Source organism: Heloderma suspectum, chromosome 5 (genome assembly GCF_057233095.1).
Source record: "Heloderma suspectum isolate Gila_16-S chromosome 5, 16-S_ref, whole genome shotgun sequence".
NCBI lineage: Eukaryota > Metazoa > Chordata > Lepidosauria > Squamata > Helodermatidae > Heloderma > Heloderma suspectum.
Genome location: NC_139462.1, coordinates 56,920,095 through 56,944,396, shown reverse-complemented (window position 1 = coordinate 56,944,396; position 24,302 = coordinate 56,920,095).

Below are 24,302 nucleotides of genomic sequence, written 5' to 3'. Positions count from 1 at the left end.
CGCAATTGTGCGGTAGTTTGAACACTCTTTGGTGTTGCCCTTCTTTGGAATTGGAATGTAAACTGACCTTTTCCAGTCTTGCGGCCATTGTTGAGTGTTCCAGATTTGTTGGCATATTGAATGCAGCACTTTAACAGCATCATCTTTTAGGATTTTAAATAGCTCAGCTGGGAGACTGTCATCTCCGCTAGCTTTGTTGTTACTAATGTTTCCTAATGCCCACTTGACTTCACTCTCGAGGATGTCTGGCTCAAGTTCAGTGACCGCACTACCATGGCTATCAGGAACATTAAGATCTTACCTGTATAGTTCTTCTGTGTATTCTTGCCACCTCTTCTTAATCTCATCTGCTTCTGTTAGGTCCCTGCCTTCTTTGTCCTTTATCATGCCCGTCTTTGCACAAAAAGTTCCCTTGAGATCTCCAATTTTCTTGAAGAGATCTCTAGTCTTTCCCATTCTGTTGTTTTCCTCGATTTCTTTGCATTGTTCATTTAAGAAGGCCTTCTTGTCTCTCCTTGCTATTCTCTGGAACTCTGCATTCAGTTGGATATATCTTCCCCTTTCTCCCTTGCTTTTCGCTTCCCTTCTTTCGTCAGCTACTTGTAAAGCCTCATCAGACAGCCACTTGGCTTTCTTGCATTTCTTTTTCTTTGGGATGGATTGAGTTGCTGCCTCCTGAACAATGTTACGGACCTCCGTCCATAGTTCCTCAGGCACTCTGTCTATCAGGTCTAATCCCTGAAATCTATTCCTCACCTCCACTGTATATTCATCAGGGATATGATTTAGGTCATACCTGAATGGTTTGGTGGTTTTCCCTACGTTCTTCAATTTAAGCTGAAATTTTGCAAGAAGCAGCTCATGATCTGAGCCACAGTCAGTTCCAGGTCTTGTTTTTACTGACTGTATAGAGCTTCTCCATCTTTGGCTGCAAAGGACATAATCAATCTGATTTCAATATTGACCATCTGGTGATGTCCATGTGTAGAGTCGTCTCTTGTGCTGTTGGAAAAGAGTGTTTGTTATCATCAGCATGTTCTCTTGGCAAAACTCTGTTAGCTTTGTCCTGCTTCATTTTGTACACCAAGGCCATGCCTGCCTGTTATCCCAGTGATTTCTTGACTTCCTACTTTAGCATTCCAATCCCCTATGATGAAGATGACATCTTTTTTTGGTGTTAGTTCTAGAAGGTGTTGTAGGTCTTCAAAGAACCGATCAACCTCAGCTTCTTCAGCCTCAGTGGTTGGGGCATAGACTTGAATTACTGTGATGTTGAATGGTTTGCCTTGGATTCGTACTGAGATCATTGTATCATTTTTAAGATTGTACCTCAGTACTGCTTTTCCCACCCTTTTGTTGACTGTGAGTGCTACTCCATCTCTTCTAAGGGATTCTTGCCCACAGTAATAGATGTGATGGTCACCTGAATTAAATTCGCCCATGCCTGTCCATTTTAGTTCGCTGATACCCAAGATGTTGATGTTCAATCTTGCCATCTCATGTTTGACCACCTCCAGCTTACCTTGATTCATTGATCTGACATTCCAGGTTCCTAAACAATATTGTTCTTTACAGCATCGGATTTTCTTTTCACCACCAGACACATCCACAGCTGAGTGTCCTTTTGGCTTTGGCCCAGCCACTTCACTCTTTCTGGCGCTACTTGGAAATACCCTCTGCTCTTCCCCAGTAGTATATTGGACACCTTCCGACCTGAGGGGCTCATCTTCCGGCGTCATCTCTTTTAGCCTTGTGATACGTTCCATGGGGTTTTCTTGGCAGGAATACTGGAGTGGGTTGCCATTTCCTTCTCCAGTGGACCACATTTTGTCAGAACTCTCTGCCATGACCTGTCCGTCTTGGGTGGCCCTGCACGGCATAGCTTATGGCTTTACTGAGATACGCAAGCCTTGTTGTGGTCACGTTGGACATATGCACAAATGTGCATCCCCCCATATTTACATATTTACATATTTACATATTTTCATGCTTTAACCTATGGGAGAAATGTGCACTTTTTTAAAAAAAATGTGTATTTTTCCCAATAAAAAAGAAAAGACACTCATGTTCAGGGATGAGAAAGAGTTGAAACAAGCTCAAGGAAGAATTCAGAGCATCTCAATGAACAAGAACATTGCATGTTTGCCCATCCCTAGGCAGGGCCAGGTTGCATAGTCAGGCTTCAGCCCTGCCCTCAGTTCAACACAAGATGTTGCATGTGGCTGCACTGCCGGTTTGACACGCCAACCAGTATATGGGGTCAAGTGAAAAGGCCTCCATTATCACAAAGCATCATGTAGTAGAGAAGAGGGCTTGTGCTGAAATGTCTTGGTTCAAGATGACACATCTGCACCAAACATATGTTCCAGAACAGGCTCCAATGGTTTCCATGGAGACACAATGGCTCAGAAGTACAGTGCATGCTTTGCATGCAGAAGACCATCCAGGTTCAATCTTTCACATCTCTGCGTAAAGAAAATGGTAGCAGGTGATAGGAAGTCTGAACTCCTGGGGTGCCACTGCCAGCCAGGATAGACAATTCTGGACTAGATGGACAAACAGTTTGATGTCATATAAGGTAGCTTCCTGTGTTCCTAGTGGCACTGGTTTCCAAGAAAATATGCCTAGATGGTAGCGTTAGTTATGCTTCAAGCCTGTAATTATTGCCTCAACACCCACCTTCACAAACCAAAGAGTTTTCTTGTGGAGGAGGAAAGAAAAGCTACAGGAAACCTTGCAGAGCAGAGAATTCCTATCAGAATTGTGTATCAAAATAAGTTTTCAGGTAGTGTAAAGCAATTAAGACATTTTACTATCAGGAGAAAAGATGGAGAAAGACACAGTGCACCTACACCAACCTAAGGCAGGTTTAATATTTATCTTTCCCCACTTTGCTGATATGCCCCGAAGAGTGCCATAATCGCACAAGGTTGAAAAGAGAAAGAAAAAGGAAAAAGAAAGAAAGAAAACTTTGTGTTGAAAATTCAGAAATATTTGTAATACTCTCAGCTAAAAAACAAGCAATAACTTGAAATATAGTAGAACTTACTGGAAGAACAAAACATATCACATCAACTATTGAAATAACAAAATATCCATGAGCCCTTTCTGAGCTTCTTAATAAGATAAACCAGGACATTGAGAACTTCACAGCAAATATCACCAATAAAATAAATAAATGTATTCACAAGGACTTAACTGTGTTTAACATATACCTATTTGTTGCATACATATATCACGCCACAGGATGTACAAAATAATTCAGGGATGGTGGCCATTTAGATGTTGTTGGACTACAACCTTCATCATCCCTCACCATCACCTATGATGGCTAGGGCTCATGGGAGTTGCAGTCCAACAACATCTGGAGGGCCACTTGTTCCCCATCCTTGAAATAATTGTATTTAAACAATGTAACTTGTCTTTGGCATATGGGCCAATTGTATAGTTTGTTGGATCCAGGCCATGGAAATGTTAATTCTGTGTCCTATAAAGTCATCATACATTATGATGGATATAAACTGTAAATAGTCACTTGTGATGCGCAAATAATAGCACACTTTCAGTACCAGCATAGAAGTAAGTCTCATAAAGAACAATGGGACTTACTTCCAGGTACGTGTGTATAGCATAGGTGCAGAACCTCAGACCTAGGGTCTAGATCAACCCCCTGCGAGTCCCAGTCATGGCATCCAGCGTTCCTGAGAAGGCCACCACTAGGGAAGTATGGATTTTGTAAAATCTGTTTCATCTGCATTTCACAGATTGTCAAGGACCTTTCATTCTGCATTGATGGAATTTGAATTTTTCCAGTTTCCCAAATTTGCACAAATTTGCACTTGGGCAAATGTGCAAATCCCCCCAAAATGTGCATTCTCAAGCTTTACCCTATGGGGAAAATGTGCCTTCTCTGCCACTGTTTTTTTTTTTTTTTAAATAAAATAAAAAATAGCGTTGCCCTTATTTTCGCCGTAGTCTACGTAATCTTTACGTAGACTACAGCGACCAAATAAGGAACGCGAATGGCGGCTCCCTATGGGGGCCGCCATTAGCCGTACGCACTTTTTTTTTTTTTTTAAGTCACCCGTGATAGGCTACGTGACAATTTACGTAGCCTATCACGGCTGACTTTGCAGATCTAGCCGTGATAGGCTACGTTAATCATCACGTAGCCTATCACGGGGGCGTTTTTTTTTTCTTTTATTGGAATGGTGGCGGCGGCAGCCGGTCAAAAGATCAGCTGCCGCCCCCGCCCCTGACGAAGACCCGACGAACTGCCGCCGGGACCCGCCGCCGGGAGGGACATTCGAGAAAAGTAAGTCCCGTCCCGGGGGCGGGGGTGCGGGGGGTGGGGGTGGGTGCGGAGAATTTCTCCCCAAAACTTCTTTGGGGGGCCAAACACGTTGGCGCTTGGTCCCCCGAAGTTTCGGGGAGAAATTCTCCACCATCCCTACTAAATTTGTGTAAAATTGCAGGAAGCTTTTTTTTTTAAAAAAAAAGGTCTGCAAGTCCACGGAATACATGCAACTTGGGAAAAGCTGGTCTCCTGCAGGATCTGCAGGTCAGATTTATAGAAATCCAAACCCATTCTATTCCGCTGTGGATTTCTCCAGCAGCTCTAGCCACCATGTTCCCTTCCCCAGCCACCAGTCGTTTTGCAGTTTCCCAGCTTTTGTGCAGTTTTTTTCCCCATTCTAAAAAGTTGAAATTCCTCTCCTAAGGCTTTGTTCCTGGCAGCAAGAGCTTTAAGCTACAATATTTTCCTTTTGCCTTTGCCCCCCCCCCAGGAATGTGGACCGCAAGAGCTGGAAGTGGTTATGCGCCCCTGGTGCTTAGGATTGCAGCCTTTAGCCTATACTGGTTACCCATCCAACTTGGATTTATAATAAAGATGTGTTGGACATAGGCCTATGTAACATTTCACATATGGACAATTTTCTGAACATAACATATGATATGAGTATCCTATTGCACCAAGTATTTTGGATACATGTCTCATATAATGCTATCTGTCTTTCTCAGATATGTCAGGAAGATGTCTTTATGATTCAGTTCCTATAAAGGAAGGAACACATGAGGACTCAGTCTGCCTGTATTATCTTGGGGAAGCAGGTAAGGTGGAGAAAAAAGCACAGCCATTCTCTAAGGGTTCTACAATCTCTCACAGCATGCTCACTCATGAAGGAAGTACATAAAATATATATCACCTGGAAAATGATCAAATCACATTCCTCTCAGAATCATATTTTTAGAGGGAATTTATCCATAAACTTAAAGGATGACAGAACTAGTCCACAGATACTGCCTTTGTAAAACAATTGAATAAGTGTTTCGCCTCATAGTGTCTTGAAAGAATCCAACTTCAAAACTTTTCACCAGAGTTCACATAAGACAACACATTTTACACATATTCATCTCCTTTGACTGTCCCTTGGGATATATTCCTATGGATTCTGAAGTGTGAACCCAGCTGCACATAAATACAGTTGAATGGATTCTTATTTATTTATTATTAAATAATGGATTCTTGCAGCGGTTCAAAAATAGGATTGCACAGACACATTGGGAAAAGGCAAGTAGGGATGTCGGAGGAATCCATCCAGGGGATGGGCCTGCTGAGCTTTGGGCAGCTCAGCCTCCTGGACTCCTGACTTGCTTGTCCGTGGACTGGCTTGACTCAACCAGTGCTAGTTGGGCCAGCTCAAGGACTTCTGACCCTGCCCAACCCCCTTGCTCTGTCTTTGCTGATGCTGCCAACACCAGCAAGGAGAGCATGAGGGGTCGCGCTCGGCAGCGGCAGGGTGGGAGCCGAGAGGAAAGCACCATGGCACTTGCCTCCCAGCTTCCACCCTGTCACTGCTGCCTCCACTGAGCAACCGCACCTCCCTCTGCTCGGCCGGGTGGGAGTGGAACCGGCCCTGGACTTGCCCACCGCCAGTCATTGTGTGCAAGTCTCCCCTTTTCCTTGCTGGGGCCCCAGCAGGAAGAAGGGAGGCTTGTCTTACGCACAATCACAGGACAGTGTGGGAATTTCTGATGAGAGCCTGTGGCTTGGCTTGTGAATGCAAGCCAAGCCAGGGGCTCCTGGGAAATCCGTCAAGCCCCAAGAGGGCTGGATTTCCCAGCACTGGGCATCCCTAAAGGTGAAACCCAAGTGTCAAGTACAGTAAGGCTACAACTTTACTTAGCTATTTACAGTTTTTAAGAAATGTAGTGAGGCCTTCCAACTGCTCGGGATGGGACTGAGGCAAAGGTCTCATCAGGATCTCCTCCTCACATGCCATAATGGGTGAGCCAAATGCTGCTCTGAACACAAGTTATAGGCCTGCAGCTTGAGTCTGGCCATACACCTCAAGCTGAGAGAGGGTCTTCTGGCTTATAATCCCCACAAACCCCATAACTTTGCATGGATGCTCTAGGTAGGTCTCAAAGCTTGTCTCTTTTCCTATTCCCAGACCCCACAACCAAGAGGAACTCCCTTTTATATAAAGATGCCTTGGGTGCTCTCCAAGCCAGATCAGTATTGCCAGCTGATCTTTCTCCTGCACTACCCAGCTGTTGTTAACAACCTAATTAACACCTACATCACCTCAGCCAATTCACCCATATTTCCCCAAAGTGGGTCAGTGCAGTGAAAAACTCTGCACCCCAAAAGCCAGTCGGGGCAAGTAACCTGTTGCCAAACCAGCTTGTCTTCTTCAGAAGATGACCCGGGGCCCTACAAACTGAATATTGTGGAGGAGCTACCTATGTCAAGGGACCTTGAGGCAGATCAGGGGGGATCTTAAGCCCTTGGGGGAGACAGCCATCACTCTTCCCTTAAGATGTAGTTAGCCCCCTCTTGGAGGCAGTCACAGAACAGCCAGCTAGCGCCAGTGTGTGCACTAGGTAGGGATGTACGAAAGTCACTACCTTTCATGGATTATGTTGATGGTGGGGGGGAGGCGTTCCGTCCCACCCCCCAGAAACCTCACCAGGGGGGAGGCAATCCGTTCCTCCCCCCCGGAATCCTCCGTGGCCGGCTGTGCTCGGCAGCAGCTCCACGGAGCAGCCAGCCAGGCCCAGCCAGGCCAGAGCTGTCCGCAGCCGGATTTCCGGCCGTGGAGGGCTCTGGGGGGGGGAAAAAAACCGCATATGCAAATGGCGGTGGCTACGGCCGCCGCCATTTGCATTCCTTAGTTTGGGCCATCTTAGTCTATGTAAATATTTACATAGCCTAAGACAGTGAAAATAAGGGGAACGCAAATAGCGTAGCTGACACTATTTGCGTTCCCCTTATTTTCTCCGTCTTAGTCTACGTAAATATTTACGTAGACTAAGATGGCCTAAACTAAGGAATGCAAATGTCGGTGGCCGTAGCCACCGACATTTGCTTACGCATTTTTTTTACAAAGACGTGATAGGCCGTAGCCGCCGCCATCTGCATGTGCCTTTTTTTTTTTAACCCAGACCTTTTAGGCTATGTAAAAACTTATGTAGCCTATCACGTCTCTGTAAAACAAACAAACAAACTGCAAATGGCGGCGGTGGCAGCCGGTTGGAAGACCAGCCGCCGCCGCCTAAGCCGCCGCTGGAGCTGCCACCGGAGCCCGGAAGATCCGCCCCAGGTAAGTCTCGTCCCGGGAGGGATCCACGGGGGGGCAGGGGGGCAGGCCGTTCTGCCACAGATTACGGGGGGCCGAATGCAGTGGCATTCGGCCTCAACGTGATCCATGGCGGAATTCTCTGCCATCTCTAGCACGACGTTCAGGCTTAGTCAGCTGCTAGATTCCGGCTGAGGAATAAGGATGCCTCATGAGTACACCATTCCTCAGGTGACTCTGATGGCCTGCATCTGTGCTCTGGGTAAGGCTCCGAGTGCTCAGCTTTAAAAGCTTTCAGTTCTAGGCACTGAGTGCTAGAACAACGTCTGGATATTAGCTAGGGATGTACGAAAGTGACTTACCTGTTCGCGGATTCTGTTCGTGGTGGAGGGGCGCTCCATCCCTTCCCCCGGAATCCTCAATGGGGGGGAGGCGATCCGGTCCTCCCCCCTGGAATCCTGCCCGGCCGGCTCTGCTCCACGGCGGCTCCATGGAGCAGCCGGCCAGGGCTGTCCGCAACCGGATTTCTTGCCGCGTACTGGCTCGTGTGGATGCAAATGGCGGCTGCTGTAGCAGCCGCCATTTGCATCCAGCCAGGCAGCCGTGATAGGCTACGTAAAGACATAAGTCTTTACGTAGCCTATCACGGCTGGGCAAAAAAACAATAACAACCGGTGTACGCACATGGCGGCGGCTACGGTAGCCGCCATTTGCAGTCCCTATTTTTTGCCATTCTAGCATACGTAAATATTTACGTAGGCAATTACGGCGATAAAAAAGGGAACCGCAAATAGCGTACTGGGCACTATTTGTGTTTCTTTCTTTTTTTTGCCGTAAAAGCCTACATAAATATTTACACAGGATAAACGGCAAAAAAAAAGGAATGCAAATAGCCCCCACTATGCTATTTGTGGTTCCCTTTTTTTCGCCATTATTGCCTACGTAAATATTTACGTAGGATAGAATGGCGAAAAATAGGGAATGTAAATGGCAGCCACCGTAGCCACTGCCATTTGCGTACACTGTTTTTTTTTGGGGGGGGGGTTAGGGGTTAGCCGTGATAGGCTACGTAAGAATTTACGTAGCCTATCACAGCTCGAAGGACAGCAATGGCAGCTGCAGCAGGCCGGCCGCCATCAGCCAGGAGACCAGCCACCGCCACTGGAGCCACCGCTACCGGAACTGCTGTGGCCACTGCCGAATCCACCGCATCTGCCCCAGGTAAGTTCCATCCCGGGGGATTCCATGGGGGGGGGCAGGAGGCCATACTGCCATGGATTCCGGGGGGCCGGATTCTTTAAAATCTGGCTTCACTGGAATCCATGGCAGAATTCTCTGCAATCCCTAATATTAGCTGATGTTTATTTCCTTGCTAATCTAGTTCTTCTCTGGGACTCCCTGTGTTTGGATGTATTACTAACCTTGTGTTTGGTACTGACTAGGGATATACGAAAGTCACTTACCTTTTCAAAGGGTGACATTGGCGGTGGGGGGGAGGTGCTCTGTCCCTCCCCCTAAAATTCTCTCCGGCCGGCACCGCTCCACGGAGATTCCGCAAAGCCACTGGCCGGGGCCACCCTCAGACAGACATCTGGCTGCTGGGCAGCCTGCAGGGATGCAAATGGAAGCTGCCATAGCTGCCGACATTTGCGTCCCTGTATGTTGCCGTGATAGGCTACGTACATATTTATGTAGCCTATGACAGCAAAAAACACACAAAAGAACAGCGGACACAAATGGTGGTGGCTACGGCGGCCGCCATTTGCATTCCCTTTCTTTTCTTTTCTTTTTGCCGTGATAGGTCATTATGGCAACAACAACCAAAAAAGGAACGCAAATGGCGGCCACCATAGCTGCCACTAGGGATGGCGGAGAATTTCTCACCGAAACTTCGGGGGGCCGAGCGTTGCCCTTATTTTCGCCGTAGTCTACGTAAATCTTTACGTAGACTACAGCGACCAAATAAGGAACGCGAATGGCGGCTCCCTATCGGGGCCGCCATTAGCGTACGCGCTTTTTTTTTTTTTTTTAAAGTCACCCGTGATAGGCTACATGACGATTAACGTAGCCTATCATGGCTGACTTTGCAGATCTAGCCGTGATAGGCTACGTTAATCGTCACGTAGCCTATCACGGGGGCGTTTTTTGTTTTTTTTTTTAACTTTCGAGTTCGCGGCTGGGCGAGGCGGGAAGCCTCCTCCCTGGCCTGAATTTCGGCCAGGCGAGTCAGGAAGCCTCCCCCCCGGCCTGAATTTCAGCTGGGGCGAGGCGGGAAGCCTCCCCCCCGGCCTGAACTTCGTGGGGGGAGCAGCGAAGCACCTCCCCCCCGCCGCGAACAAGCTTCGACGACAGGTAAGTGACTTTCGTCCACCCCTAATCACGGGGGCGGTTTTGTTTTGTTTTTTAAACTTTGGAGTTCGCAGCTGGGCGAGGCAGGAAGCCTCCTCCCCGGCCTGAATTTTGGCCGGGCGAGGGGGGAGGCCTCTGCCCCGGCCTGAATTTCGGCCGGGGCAAGGTGGGAAGCCTCCCCCCCCAGCCTGAACTTTGCGGGGGGAGCAGCGAAGCGCCTCCCCCCCACCGCGAACAAGCTTCGATGACAGGTAAGTCACTTTCGTCCACCCCTAGCTGCCACCATGTGCATCAGCTGTTTTTCTTTTTTTTCCCCAGCCGTGATAGGCTACGTAAAGACTTATGTAGCCTATCACGTGAATGGCATCCCTGCATTAGCCATCATTAGGGATGTACGAAAGTCACTTACCTTTTGCGGATTACGTTGATGGGGGGGGAGACGCTCCATCCCTCCCCCCGGAAACCTGGATGGGGGGGGAGGCGCTCCGTTCCTCCCCCCCGGAATCCTGGCCGGCCAGCTGTGATCCTCAGGGATTCTGTGGAGCCACCGGCTGGCTCCGCCAGCAGCCGGACATCCAGCCGCTGGCAAACAGGGCCGCCGTTTGCGTCCCTGCAATCAGCCATGATAGGCTATGTAAATGTTTACATCACCTATCATGTCTGACTTAAAAAAACAACAACAACGTGCGGACGCTATGCTATTTGCGTTCCCCTTATTTTCACCGTCTTAGTCTACATAAATCTTGACATAGACTAAGACGCGCCAAAATAAGGAACGCAAATGGCGGCGGCCGTGGCCGCCGCCATTTGCATACACGCGTTGTTGTTGTTGTTGTTGTTTTTAAGTCAGACGTGATAGGCTACGTAAACATTTATGTAGCCTACCACGGTTTTTTTTTTAAACCTAGCCGTGATAGGCTACGTAAATCTTTACCTAGCCTACCACATCTTTTTTTTTTTTTTAAACTGGAAATGGTGGCGGCGGCAGCCGGTTGGAAGTCCGGCCGCCACAGCCCCCACCGCCAAACCGCTGCCGGAGCCGCCGCCACCAGGAAGATCCGCCTCAGGTAAGTCTCGTCCCGGGGGGGTGGGGGGGCAGACCGTTCCACCACCGATTTTGAGGGGGCGAATGCGCTGGCATTAGGCCTCCCCGAGATCCGTGGTGGAATTCTCTGACATCCCTAGCCGTGATAGGCTACGTAAGATAGGGATGTCAGAGAATTCCGCCATGGATCTCGGTGAGGCTGAATGCCAGTGCATTCAGCCTCCTGAAATCCATGGCGGAACGAAGCTCCCACCCCCCAACCCATGAAAGGTGCACGAAACAGAGCACTTACCTGCTGCTGTCTGCACCAACTTGCGAATGGCGGCTGCCCTGTGGCGGCCATTTGCTTCTTCATCATAGGCTATGTAAATACTTTACCTATCACGGCAAGCCAAAAAACAAAACAAAATAGCGTACACAAATGGCGGCAGCTTAGGGATGGCAGAGAATTTCCCCACAAATTCCAGTGAGGCCGGATTCTTTAGAATCCAGCCCCCCAGAATCCGTGGTGGAACGGCCTGCTTCCTCACCCCCCTGCAGAATCCCACCGGGACGAAACTTACCCGGTGGCGGATTCGGGGGTGGCGGCTCTGGCAGCAGCGGCTCCAGCAGCTGGTCTCATCACCGGCCGCAGCCGGGCTGCAGTGGCCGCCATTGGCATCCTTGCTGCTGTGATAGGCTACGTAATCATTGATGTAGGCTATTATGGCGAAAAAAAAGGGAACCGAAAATAGCGTAGTGGGCGCCATTTGTCTTCCTTGTTTTTCTCTGTTCTAGCCTACATAAATATTTACGTAAGCTATTACAGTGAAAATAAAGTAACGCAAATAGCGCCCACTACTCAATTTGCATTCCCCCTTTTTTTGCCGTAATAGCCTATGTAAATCTTTACATAGGATAAAACGGCGAAAATAAAAAGGAAAGCAAATAGCGCCCACTACGTTATTTGCGTTTCCCTTTTTTCCCTCTGTTTTAGCCTATGTAAATATTTACGTAAGCTATTACGGTGAAAAAAAGGGGAATGCAAATTGCATAATGGGCGCTATTTGCTTTCCTTTTTTTTTGCCATAATAGCTTACATAAATATTTACATAGGCTAGAACGGTGAAAAATAAGGAAGGCAAATGGCACCCACTACGCTATTTGCGTTCCCCCTTTTTCCCCCATAATAGCTTACATAAATATTTACGTAGGCTAAAACAGCAAAAAAAAGGGAACGGAAATGGCGGCCGCCGTAGCCGCTGTCATTTGCTTATGTGGTTTTTTTTCCCCCAGAAGGCTGCCCAGCAGCTGGATGTCCAGTTGCAGGCGGCCCCAGCCAGCAGATCTGCAGAATCTCTGCGGAGTGGAGCCGGCCGGATTAGGATTTCAGGGGGAGGTGCGGAGCGCCTCCCCCCCACCGCGAATCACCCCATCGAAAAGGTAAGTGACTTTCGTACATCCCTAATTGTACGGTAGTTTGAACACTCTTTGGCATTGCCCTTCTTTGGAATTGGAATGTAAACTGACCTTTTCCAGTCTTGTGGCCACTGTTGAGTGTTCCAAATTTGTTGGCATATTGAGTGCAGCACTTTAACAGCATCATCTTTTAGGATTTTAAATAGCTCAGCTGGAAGACTGTCATCTCTGCTAGCTTTGTTATTAGTAATGCTTCTAAGGCACACTTGACTTCACTCTCTAGGATGTCTGGCTCAAGTTCAGTGACCGCACTATCATGACTATCAGGGACATTAAGATCTTTCCTGTATAGTTCTTCTGTGTATTCTTGCCACCTCGTCTTAATCTCATCTGCTTCTGTTAGGTCCCTGCCTTCTTTGTCCTTTATCATGCCTGTCTTGGCACAGAATCTCCCTTGAGATCTCTGATTTTCTTAACAAGATCTCTAGTCTTTCCCATTCTGTTGTTTTCCTCGATTTCTTTGCATTGTTCATTTAAGAAGGCCTTCTTGTCTCTCACTGCTATTCTCTGGAACTCTATATTCAGTTGGGTATATCTTCCCCTTTCTCCCTTGCTTTTCGCTTCCCTTCTTTCCTCAGCTACTTGTAAAGCCTCATCAGACAGCCACCTTGCTTTCTTGCATATCTTTTTCTTTGGGATGAATTGAGTTGCTGCCTCCTGAACCTCCGTCCATGGTTCCTCAGGCACTCTGTCTGTCAGGTCTAATCCCTTAAATCTATTTGTCACCTCCACTGTATATTCATCAGGGATATGATTTAGGTCATACCTGAATGGTTTAGTGGTTTTCCCTACATTCTTCAATTTAAGCCGAAATTTTGCAAGAAGCAGCTCATGATCTGAGCCACAGTCAGCTCCAGGTCTTGTTTTTACTGACTGTATAGAGCTTCTCCTTCTTTGTAGGGATGGATGAAAGTCCCTTACCTCATCCCGCAGCTTGCTTTGCAGTGGGGGGGAGGCGCTCCATCGCTCCCTCCAAAATTCTGGCCGGGGGGGAGGTGCCCCGTCCCTCCGGCAGTGAATCCTGCTGGCCAGCTGGGACACAAAATGTAGCTACCGCCATTTGCGTCCCTGCAGTCAGCTGTGATAGGCTAAGTAAATCCTTACGTAGCCTATTACGGCTGACTTTGGGGGGAAAAAAAGCACGTACGGAAATGGCGGCGCCCATGGGCGCCACCATTTGCGTTCCTTACTTGGGCACGTGTAGTCTACGTAAACATTTACGTAGACTATGGCAAAAATAAGGGCAACGCAAATAGCGTTGCCCTTATTTTTGCTGTAGTCTACGTAAATGTTTACGCAGACTACACATGCCCAAATAAGGAACGCAAATGGCGGCACCCATGGGCGCTGCCATTTGCGTATGCGCTTTTTTTTTTTTCCCAAAGTCAGCCGTGATAGGCTACATAAGGATTTATGTAGCCTTTCATGGTGTTTTTTGAAAATCTAGCCGTGATAGGCTACTTAAATCTTTATGTAGCCTATCACATTTGTTTTTTTTGTTTTTTTTCACTGGGAAATGGCAGTGGCGGCAGCCCGTCGGAAGACCGGCCGCTGCCGCCGCACCGCCGCCGCACCGCTGCCGGGAGCTGCCAGCACCAGAGACATTCGGCAAAGGTAAGTCCCATTCCAGGGGGTGGGGGGGGTGGCGGACTGTTTCTCCACCAATTTCGGGGGGCCAAATGTGCTGGCATTCAGCCTCCCTGAGATTCGTGGAGAAATTCTCTGACATCCTTACTCTTTGGCTGCAAAGTACATAATCAATCTGATTTTGATATTGACCATCTGGTGATGTCCATGTATAGAGTCGCCTCTTGTGCTGTTGGAAAAGAGTCCTTGCTATGATCAGCATGTTCTCTTGACAAAGCTATAATAGCCTTTCTCCTGCTTTATTTTGTACACCAAGGCCATGCTTGCCTGTTATCCCAGTAATTTCTTGACTTTCTTCTTTAGCATTCCAATCCCCTGTGATGAAAAGGACATCTTTTTTTTAGGGATGGTGGAGAATTCCGCCACGGATTTCTGTGAGGCCAGATGCACTGGCATTCGGCCCCCCAAAATTCATGATGGAACAGCCTGCCCCCTCACCCCCCCGCTGATCCCCCCTGGGATGAGACTTACCTGGGACAGATATTTTGGACGGCGGTGGCTCCAGCGGCGGCTGGTCTTCCGACCGGCTGCCACAATCGCCATTTGCAGTCTCGTCTTTTTTTAAAAAAAATTTAACCCAGACCTGATAGGGTACATAAGTCCTTACGTAACCTATCACGTCTAGGTTAAAAAAAAAACCACACACATACGCAAATGGCGGCGGCTACAGCGGCCGCCATTTGTATTCCTTATTTTTGGCTGTCTTAGTCTACGTAAATATTTACGTAGAGTATTACGGTGAAAATAAAGGGGAACGCAAATAGTGTAGTGGGTGCTATTTCCGTTCCTTTTTGATTCCTTGTTTTAGCCTATGTAAATATTTACGTGGGCTAAAACGGCAAATCAAAAAGGAACACAAATAGTGCCCACTACGCTATTTGCGTTCTCCTTTACTTTCACCGTAATAGTCTACGTAAATATTTACGTAGACTAAGACGGCCAAAAATAAGGAACGCAAATGGCGGCCATCGTATCCGCCACCATTTGCACACGCATTTTTTTTTTAGCCTATCGCGGTTGAAAACAGGGATGCAAACAGTGGTGGCTATGGCAGCCACCTTTTGCATCCCTGCTACCCAGCGGCTGGATGTCAATCTGCTGGCGGAGCTGGCCGGCGTGTCTGCGGAATCCCCGCGGAGCGGAGCCGGCCGAGCAGGACTCCAGTGGGAGGGACGGAGCACCTCCCCCCCATTGAGGATTCCGGGGGGAGGGACAGAGCACCTCCCCCGTCACCGTGAAGCAGATCCGCGAAACGGTAAGTGACTTTCGTACATCCCTACTTTTTTTGGTGTTAGTTCTAGAAGGTGTTGTAGGTAGGGTTGGGGGAGAATTTCTCCCCAAAACTTCGGGGGGCCGTGCGCCAATGCATTTGGTCCTCCGAAGGTTGTTCAGGGAGAAATTCTCCGCCCCCCTGCCCCCCCTGGGATGGGACTTACCTTTCACGAATGTCCCTCCTGGCGGCAGGTCCCGGCGGCGGTTCGGCAGGTCTTCATCAGGGGCGGGGGCGGCAGCCGGTCTTTCGACTGGCTGCCGCCGCCACCACCATTACAAGCAAAGTAAAAAAAGAAAAAACGCCCCTGTGATAGGCTACATAACGATTAACGTAACCTATCACGGCTAGATTTGCAAAGTCAGCCGTGATAGGCTACATTAATTGTCATGTAGCCTATCACAGGTGACTTTAAAAAAAAAAAAGCACGTACGGCTAATGGTGGCCCCCATAGGGAGCCGCCATTCGCATTCCTTATTTGGTCCCTGTAGTCTACGTAAAGATTTACGTAGACTACGGCAAAAATAAGGACAACGTAAATAGCAGGGACCAAATAAGGAACGCAAATGGCGGCTCCCTATGGGGGCCGCCATTTGCGTACGCGCTTTTTTTTTTCCAAAGTCACCCGTGATAGGCTACGTGACGATTCACGTAGCCTATCATGGCTGACTTTGCAGATCTAGCCGGGATAGGCTACGTTAATCGTTACGTAGCCTATCACAGGGGCGTTGTTTTTTTTTCTTTTGAAGTTCGCGGCCGGGGAGACGGGGCGCTTCTCCCCGGCCTGAATTTCGGCCGGGCGAGGCGGGAAGCCTCCCCCCCGGCCTGAACTTCGGGGGGAGCATCGAAGCGCCTCCCCCCCCACCGCGAAGCAAGCTGCGAGACCAGGTAAGTGACTTTCATGCACCCCTAGTTGTAGGTCTTCATAGAACCGATCAACCTTCGGCCTCAGTGGTTGAGGCATAGAGTTGAATTACTGTGATGTTGAATGGTTTGCCTTGGATTCATACTGAGATCATTCTATCGTTTTTGAGATTGTACCCCAGTACTGCTTTTCCCACCCTTTTATTGACTATGAGTGCTACTCCATTTCTTCTAAGGTATTCTTGCCCACAGTAATAGATGTGATGGTCACCTGAATTAAATTCGCCCATGCCTGTCCATTTTAGTTCACTGATTCCCAAGATGTCGATGTTCAATCTTGCCATCTCATGTTTGACCACCTCCAGCTTACCTTGATTCATTGATCTTACATTCCAGGTTCCTAAACAACATTGTTCTTTACAGTATCGCACCTTCTTTTCACCACCAGACCCATCCACAGCTGAGTGTCCTTTCAGCTTTGGCCCAGCCGCTTCACTCTTTCTGGCACTACTTAGAAATTCCCTCTGCTCTTCCCCAGTAGTATATTGGACACCTTCCGACCTGAGGGGCTCATCTTCCGGCGTCATCTCTTTTAGCCTTGTGATACATTCCGTGGGGTTTTCTCAGCAAGAATACTGGAGTGGGTTGCCATTTCCTTCTCCAGTGGACCACATTTTGTCAGAACTCTCCACCATGACCTGTCCATCTTGGGTGGCCCTGCACGGCATAGCTTATGGCTTCACTGAGTTACACAAGCCCCTTCGCCACAACAAGGCAGTGATCCATGAAGTGGCATCCCTCTGAGGAGTCAGCAAACCAGCCTCTCTCCAGCAGGCCATCCACAATGGGCTGGGTTGGGCTGGGGGAAGCCCCTATTCCTTCATCATAGCTCCTCATATTTGCTCCCTCATCCCACCCACAACATAATTATCCTATAACTTATGAAGTGTGACTTGCACAGCAGGGATGTATGAGACTTTTGTTTGACTCGCAAAACATATGAGCATGCCCCACTTGAAGCCTTGAGGATGAGTGTGAGCACAAACATAAGCACATGCCCTCTCCAAATACTCACAAATTGCCAAACACATGCTGACATTCATCTCAGTCCTGACTCCCAGTTCAATTTGTGTGAATTCACTCAGTAGACTGAATCAGTCCCGCTTTACTCTAGGAAGGAAATTTGCACAAATTAGGTTTGCACAAAGTTTGTGGAGATTTGCACATATTTGGGGAAACTTGCACAAATCTCCCATTTCATTGCTGCTCAGTTTGAGCAAGTTTCCTGTTAGTGCAAAGTGAGCAGCGATCGTAATTGGGAATCTGGCACAAGACGAGTGGCAAAATGATGTTTGGAGGATGCTAGCAATCTCTGTCATCACTCGTTCATCCATCTCTTGATTTGAACCACAGTAGCCCTTTTCAGAAAAAATGCACATGTGTTCAGTGAATGTGTGAAAGGGAGTGGGGCTGCACTGGCTAGTCATGCTCCTGTCATTGGCCCTTCTGGCCATTTTTCCTGATGCCTTCCAGTGAATGTGAGAAAGGGACCCCAACGTTCACACAGCAGTACACATGAAGAGGCTTCCATGAGACCAGGAAACCTATACAATCAGACTTCCCAATCATGAGGAAGCCCCTACATGTACACAGATCTATGCATTCAACAAAATGCATAGATACTGGGACATGGCCTGTGAGTCTGTGTCAGGTCCGGGGTGTAGGCAGCAGGTGTCCTTGGCGAGAACACCGGGACCGGGAGGGAAGGACGTAAGCAGAAAGCAGAGGCTAGGGATGTCAGAGAATTCTGCACTGGATCTTGGTGAGGCCAAATGCCAGTGCATTCAGACCCCCGAAATCTGTTGTGGAATGAAGCCCCCGCGCCCCAACCCACGAAAGGCACATGGGACAAAGTCCCTGCTGCCCCCAACCCACAGAAGGCGTGCGAAACGGAGCACTTACCTGCTTCTGTCTGCGTTGCTTTGCGAATGGAGGCTGCCCTGCGGCCGCAATTCACTTCCTCCTCTTCATAGCCATGATAGGCTACGTAAATACTTACGTAGCCTATCACAGCAGGGGGAAAAAGCCCCCGTGTACGCAAATGGCGGTAGCTGCCGCCATTTGCGTACGCTGGGTTTTTTTCCCCCTGCCGTGATAGGCTACATAAATATTTACGTAGCCTATCATGGCCAAATACAGGGACGCAAATGGCGGTGGCTACGACAGACGCCATTTGCATCCCTGCAGGGCTGCCCAGTGGCCGGATGTCCGGCTGCAGGAGGCCGGAGCCAGCTGGCGGCTCCGTGGCTTGGCCGCAGAGCGGAACCGGCCAGGCAGGATTCTGGGGGGGAGGACCGGATTGCATTCCCCCATCGAGGATTCCAGGGGGAGGGACAGAGCACCTCCCCCCCCACCACAGAAATGGAACGGAAGGTAAGTGTTCCATCCATCCCTAGCAGAGGCTCCCTGGACAAGGGTCAGACCCAAACAAGGTGTGGCAGGGCCAGAGGCGAAAGCAGAGTCCAAACAGGCAGGGCTCAGTTATCAGCAGCTTTATAGCAGGGGCAGAAGCAGAGTCCAAACAGGCAGAGGTCAAGAACCAGCAAGGCATAGCAAAGGTCAGGAACAAGCAACTGGAACATGATGCTGCTACCACCATAACTCATCCTGCTGTGACAAAGTTTGGAAAGAAGAGGAAGCTCTTTATAGGGCTCCCTGAGGCTCCCAGCTGGTCTGCATTAGAAGACTGGGGAGCACCTGCAGGGCCAGAGCCTAATCCTGCAAATACTGTGAGCCAGGCTGTCTTCTATGTCTGGCCCCCAGGTGGTGCTGCAGAGCTTCCCATGTGGACACTTTGGATGGTATCCAGTAGGGGCTGTCATGCGCACTGGTGCACCTGCACTAGCCCCACTGGTCCCAGGGTGACCTGCCCCTCCTGAGAAAGGGCATTTTTGCTGTTTCTGGGGCTTGTCCCTGGAAGTGTGAGCCTGCCAACGCATGCAGTAGGGGCTGCACACGCACTGGGGCTGCTGGGGCTGGCACGGTGCGCCGGCACTGGGTAGTGGGCTCAGCGCCCCTGTTGGATGCTGCCCTTTCTCTGAAAAGAGCTAGTGTGGCTGATGAGCTGCAAAGGCTCCTTGGGGTTTGTGGATCTCTCTGAGGACAAGCTAAGGGTCAAACTACATGTTGCGTTCATTGTGTTACATATGTTTAGCTGGCCCTGATCATTCTCTTTACTTTGGTGTAACTGTGTATGGTCCTGATTCAGACTGGGAGCCGTGCACATTGAGAGTGGAGATTCCCCCCACCCGATTTTCTTCCCAAATTTCCACCTCCTATGGTGGGGGGTGTTACAAAAATGGGGGGGGGAAAACCTTCATTGACTCCAATGGGGACTTCTCCCTCCCCCTTTTTATATCCCAACACTGGGGAGGGGGCGTTTGGAGAAGAAATGGGGTAAGGTTTAATCCTTTCCCAGTGTGCAATTGTTCCTATCTGAATTGGGGCCATGTGCAGTTACACTAAAGTAAATGACCACGCTCTGCTACATCCTATGCCCTAAAAGGCCAACTTCACATTGCAATAGAAAAGGAGAAACAAGTACAATTTGCTCACACATCTTTTTCTACTTACATGTCATGTGTAAAGGGCTATTGAAGGTGACATCTGTCAGTCAGGTATTTCTTTAAGTATTTGCATGCTACAAAGCCAGCATCATCTTCAGCTGTATACGAAGCTGCCTTATGCATCTAGTCCAATATTGTCCACTGTGACTGTCAGCCCTCTTTCTAGATATTAGGCAGCAGCAGTGGGGTTTGTTTCTTTACCTGATCCTTTTAATTGGAGAAGCCTAGGGATTGAACCTGGGACCATTTGCATGCAAAGTGTGCGCTCTATAACTAAACTATGGCTTGTCCCCTAATAAGTTAAAGGCAAACCAGTTGCATTTCTTTCTTGCACTTCGAACTAAAAATATATATGTTTCCACTTTCTCCCTTAAAAAAACACCAAAAAAAAAAAAACACAAACAAACCCAGGATGCATGATAGGTGAAAATGTGCTAGAGATGATGAGGTGGTTTAGAATAAGGTCACAATCACTGCCTACTGATCTGTGCTAGATTTGATAGAAATTGCATCAGTTAACTTAGTGGAGATGCAGGAGCACGGCCATGAGTGGAATGCAGATAAGCATACATGGAATGACACCCCGCCCCGCCCAGTAAGCTATAAACCTCTGGTATAATGTGAGTTGCAGGCCCTAAAGGCTGCTTCTTATGAGAGTTTCCTTGTAAGATTTTGAAACTGTGTTTACAAAAGCAAGCTGAAAATGGCTGCTTGCAGTCCCCAAGTCTGAAACATACATCATATGGCAAAGCTTGAGGGAAATCTGCTGCCATTCACATACCTCAAATGCTTGTTCAACCACATATTCACCAGAAGTGTTACTTAAATCAATTTTGAATGTCAGAGGAAGGTATGTGAAGTAAAATCAAGGAAATGAGCAGCTTTCAGCATATGCTAACAGTGCTTCTGTTACTGCTGAGTAATCCAAGCAGTTCTCTCATGTCTAGGATGGAGTACTTAATGTAGAATTTAAGTACTGGTTATAATGCTGGAATATAAAATCCATTGGGGCAGCTAGGTCTTATTCTCTAATACAACCTTGCTGGATCCACTAAAAATATTCCAACACGTGACCCTATAGTATCAAAATTCAAAGAAAGAACAAGGAATTATAATTACCATAACTAGCAATCTAAACAAGCTTCCCAGATCAATGGCATCTTAGCTCCACTAAAATGGACCCCAAACAAACATAAGACACCAGGAACATGTCCTGCCAAGTAATTGTCAGCTATATTAATGCTAAAGATTAGACCATGGTTGTAATTATTTGAGTGTAGGCAAATTTAAGTCTACACTTAAAGACTACATTAAAGACTACTTAAAGACTACATTTAAGTCTACACTTAAAGTCTACACTTTAAGTCTACCCCTTCATGGATCACTGCCTTGTTGTGGCGAAGGGGCTTGCGTAACTCAGTGAAGCCATAAGCTAGGCCGTGCAGGGCCACCCAAGACGGACAGGTCATGGCAGAGAGTTCTGACAAAAGGTGATCCACTGGAGAAGGAAATGGCAACCCACTCCAGTATTCTTGCCAAGAAAACCCCATGGAACGTATCACACGGCTAAAAGATATGATGCCGGAAGATGAGCCCCTCAGGTCGGAAGGTGTCCAATATGCTACTGGGGAAGAGCAGAGGGTATTTCCAAGTAGCGCCAGAAAGAGTGAAGCGGCTGGGCCAAACCCGAAAGGACCCTCAGCTGTGGATGTGTCTGGTGGTGAAAAGAAAATCCGATGCTGTAAAGAACAATATTGTTTAGGAACCTGGAATGTCAGATCAATGAATCAAGGTAAGCTGGAGGTGGTCAAACATGAGATGGCAAGATTGAACATCGACATCTTGGGAATCAGCAAACTCAAATGGACAGGCATGGGCGAATTTAATTCAGGTGACCATCATATCTACTATTGTGGGCAAGAATCCCTTAGAAGAAATGGAGTAGCACTCTTAGTCAACAAAAGGGTGGGAAAAGCAGTATTGGGGCACAATCTTAAAAATGATAGAATGATCTCAGTACGAATCCAAGGCAAACCATTCAACATCACAGTAATTGAAGTCTATGCCCCAACCACTGATGCTGAAGAAGCTGAGGTTGATCGGTTCTATGAAGACCTACAACACCTTCTAGAACTCACACCAAAAAAAGATGTCCTCTTCATCATAGGGGATTGGAATGCTAAAGTAGGAAGTCAAGAAATCACTGGGATAACAGGCAGGCATGGCCTTGGTGTACAAAATGAAGCAGGACAAAAGCTAATAGAGTTTTGCCAAGAGAACATGCTGATCATAGCAAACACTCTTTTCCAACAGCACAAGAGGCGACTCTACACATGGACGTCACCAGATGGTCAATATCGAAATCAGATTGATTATGTCCTTTGCAGCCAAAGATGGAGAAGCTCCATACAGTCAGTAAAAACAAGACCTGGAGCTGACTGTGGCTCAGATCATGAGCTGCTTCTTGCAAAATTTCGGCTTAAATTGAAGAACGTCGGGAAAACCACTAAACCGTTCAGGTATGACCTAAATCATATCCCTGATGAATATACAGTGGAGGTGAGGAATAGATTTCAGGGATTAGACCTGATAGACAGAGTGCCTGAGGAACTATGGACGGAGGTCCGTAACATTGTTCAGGAGGCAGCAACGAAATCCATCCCAAAGAAAAAGAAATGCAAGAAAGCCAAGTGGCTGTCTGATGAGGCTTTACAAGTAGCTCACGAAAGAAGGGAAGCGAAAAGCAAGGGAGAAAGGGGAAGATATACCCAACTGAATGCAGAGTTCCAGAGAATAGCAAGGAGAGACAAGAAGGCCTTCTTAAATGAACAATGCAAAGAAATCGAGGAAAACAACAGAATGGGAAAGACTAGAGATCTCTTCAAGAAAATTGGAGATCTCAAGGGAATGTTTTGTGCAAAGACGGGCATGATAAAGGACAAAGAAGGCAGGGACCTAACAGAAGCAGATGAGATTAAGAAGAGGTGGCAAGAATACACAGAAGAACTATACAGGAAAGATCTGAATGTCCCTGATAGCCATGATAATGCGGTCACTGAACTTGAGCCGGACATCCTCGAGAGTGAAGTCAAGTGGGCCTTAGGAAGCATTAGTAACAACAAAGCTAGCGGAGATGACAGTATTCCAGCCGAGCTATTTAAAATCCTAAAAGATGATGCTGTTAAAGTGCTGCATTCAATATGCCAACAAATCTGGAACACTCAACAGTGGCCACAAGACTGGAAAAGGTCAGTTTACATTCCAATTCCAAAGAAGGGCAACGCCAAAGAGTGTTCAAACTACCGCACAGTTGCGCTCATTTCACATGCCAGCAAGGTGATGCTCAAAATCCTACAAGCTAGGCTTCAGCAGTATGTGAACCGAGAACTACCAGAAGTACAAGCTGGGTTTAGAAGAGGCAGAGGAACTAGAGATCAAATCGCCAACATTCGCTGCATCATGGAGAAAGCAAGAGAATTCCAGAAAAACGTCTATTTCTGCTTCATTGACTACGCTAAAGCCTTTGATTGTGTGGATCACAACAAACTGTGGCAAATTCTTAAAGTGATGGGAGTACCAGACCACCTTACCTGTCTCCTGAGAAACCTGTACGAGGGTCAAGAAGCAACAGTAAGAACCAGACATGGAACAACCGATTGGTTCAAAATTGGGAAAGGAGTACGACAAGGCTGCATATTGTCACCCTGCTTATTTAACTTATATGCAGAGTACATCATGAGAAATGCCAGGTTGGATGAATCAGAGGTCGGAATTAAGATTGCCGGGAGAATTATCAACAACCTCCGATATGCAGACGATACCACCCTAATGGCAGAAAGCGAAGAGGAACTAAAGAGCCTCTTGTTGAGGGTGAAAGAGGAGAGTGCAAAAGCTGGTTTGAAACTCAACATTAAAAAAACTAAGATCATGGCATCTGGCCCCATCACTTCCTGGCATATAGAAGGGGAAGAAATGGAAGCAGTGACAGATTTTACTTTCTTGGGCTCCAAGATCACCGCAGACGGTGACTGTAGCCATGAAATTAAAAGACGCTTGCTCCTTGGGAGGAAAGCTATGGCCAACCTAGACAGCATAGTAAGAAGCAGAGACATCACCTTGCCGACAAAGGTCCGTCTAATCAAAGCTATGGTTTTCCCAGTAGTAATGTATGGCTGTGAAAGCTGGACTATAAGGAAGGCTGAGCGCCGAAGAATTGATGCTTTCGAACTGTGGTGCTGGAGAAGACTCTTACGAGTCCCCTGGACTGCAAGGAGGTCAAATCAGTCCATCCTAAAGGAAATCAACCCTGAGTGCTCCTTGGTAGGACAGATCCTGAAGCTGAAGCTCCAATATTTTGGCCACCTAATGCGAAGAGAAAACTCCCTGGAAAAGACCCTGATGCTGGGAAAGACTGAAGGCAAAAGGAGAAGGGGACGGCAGAGGATGAGATGGCTAGATAG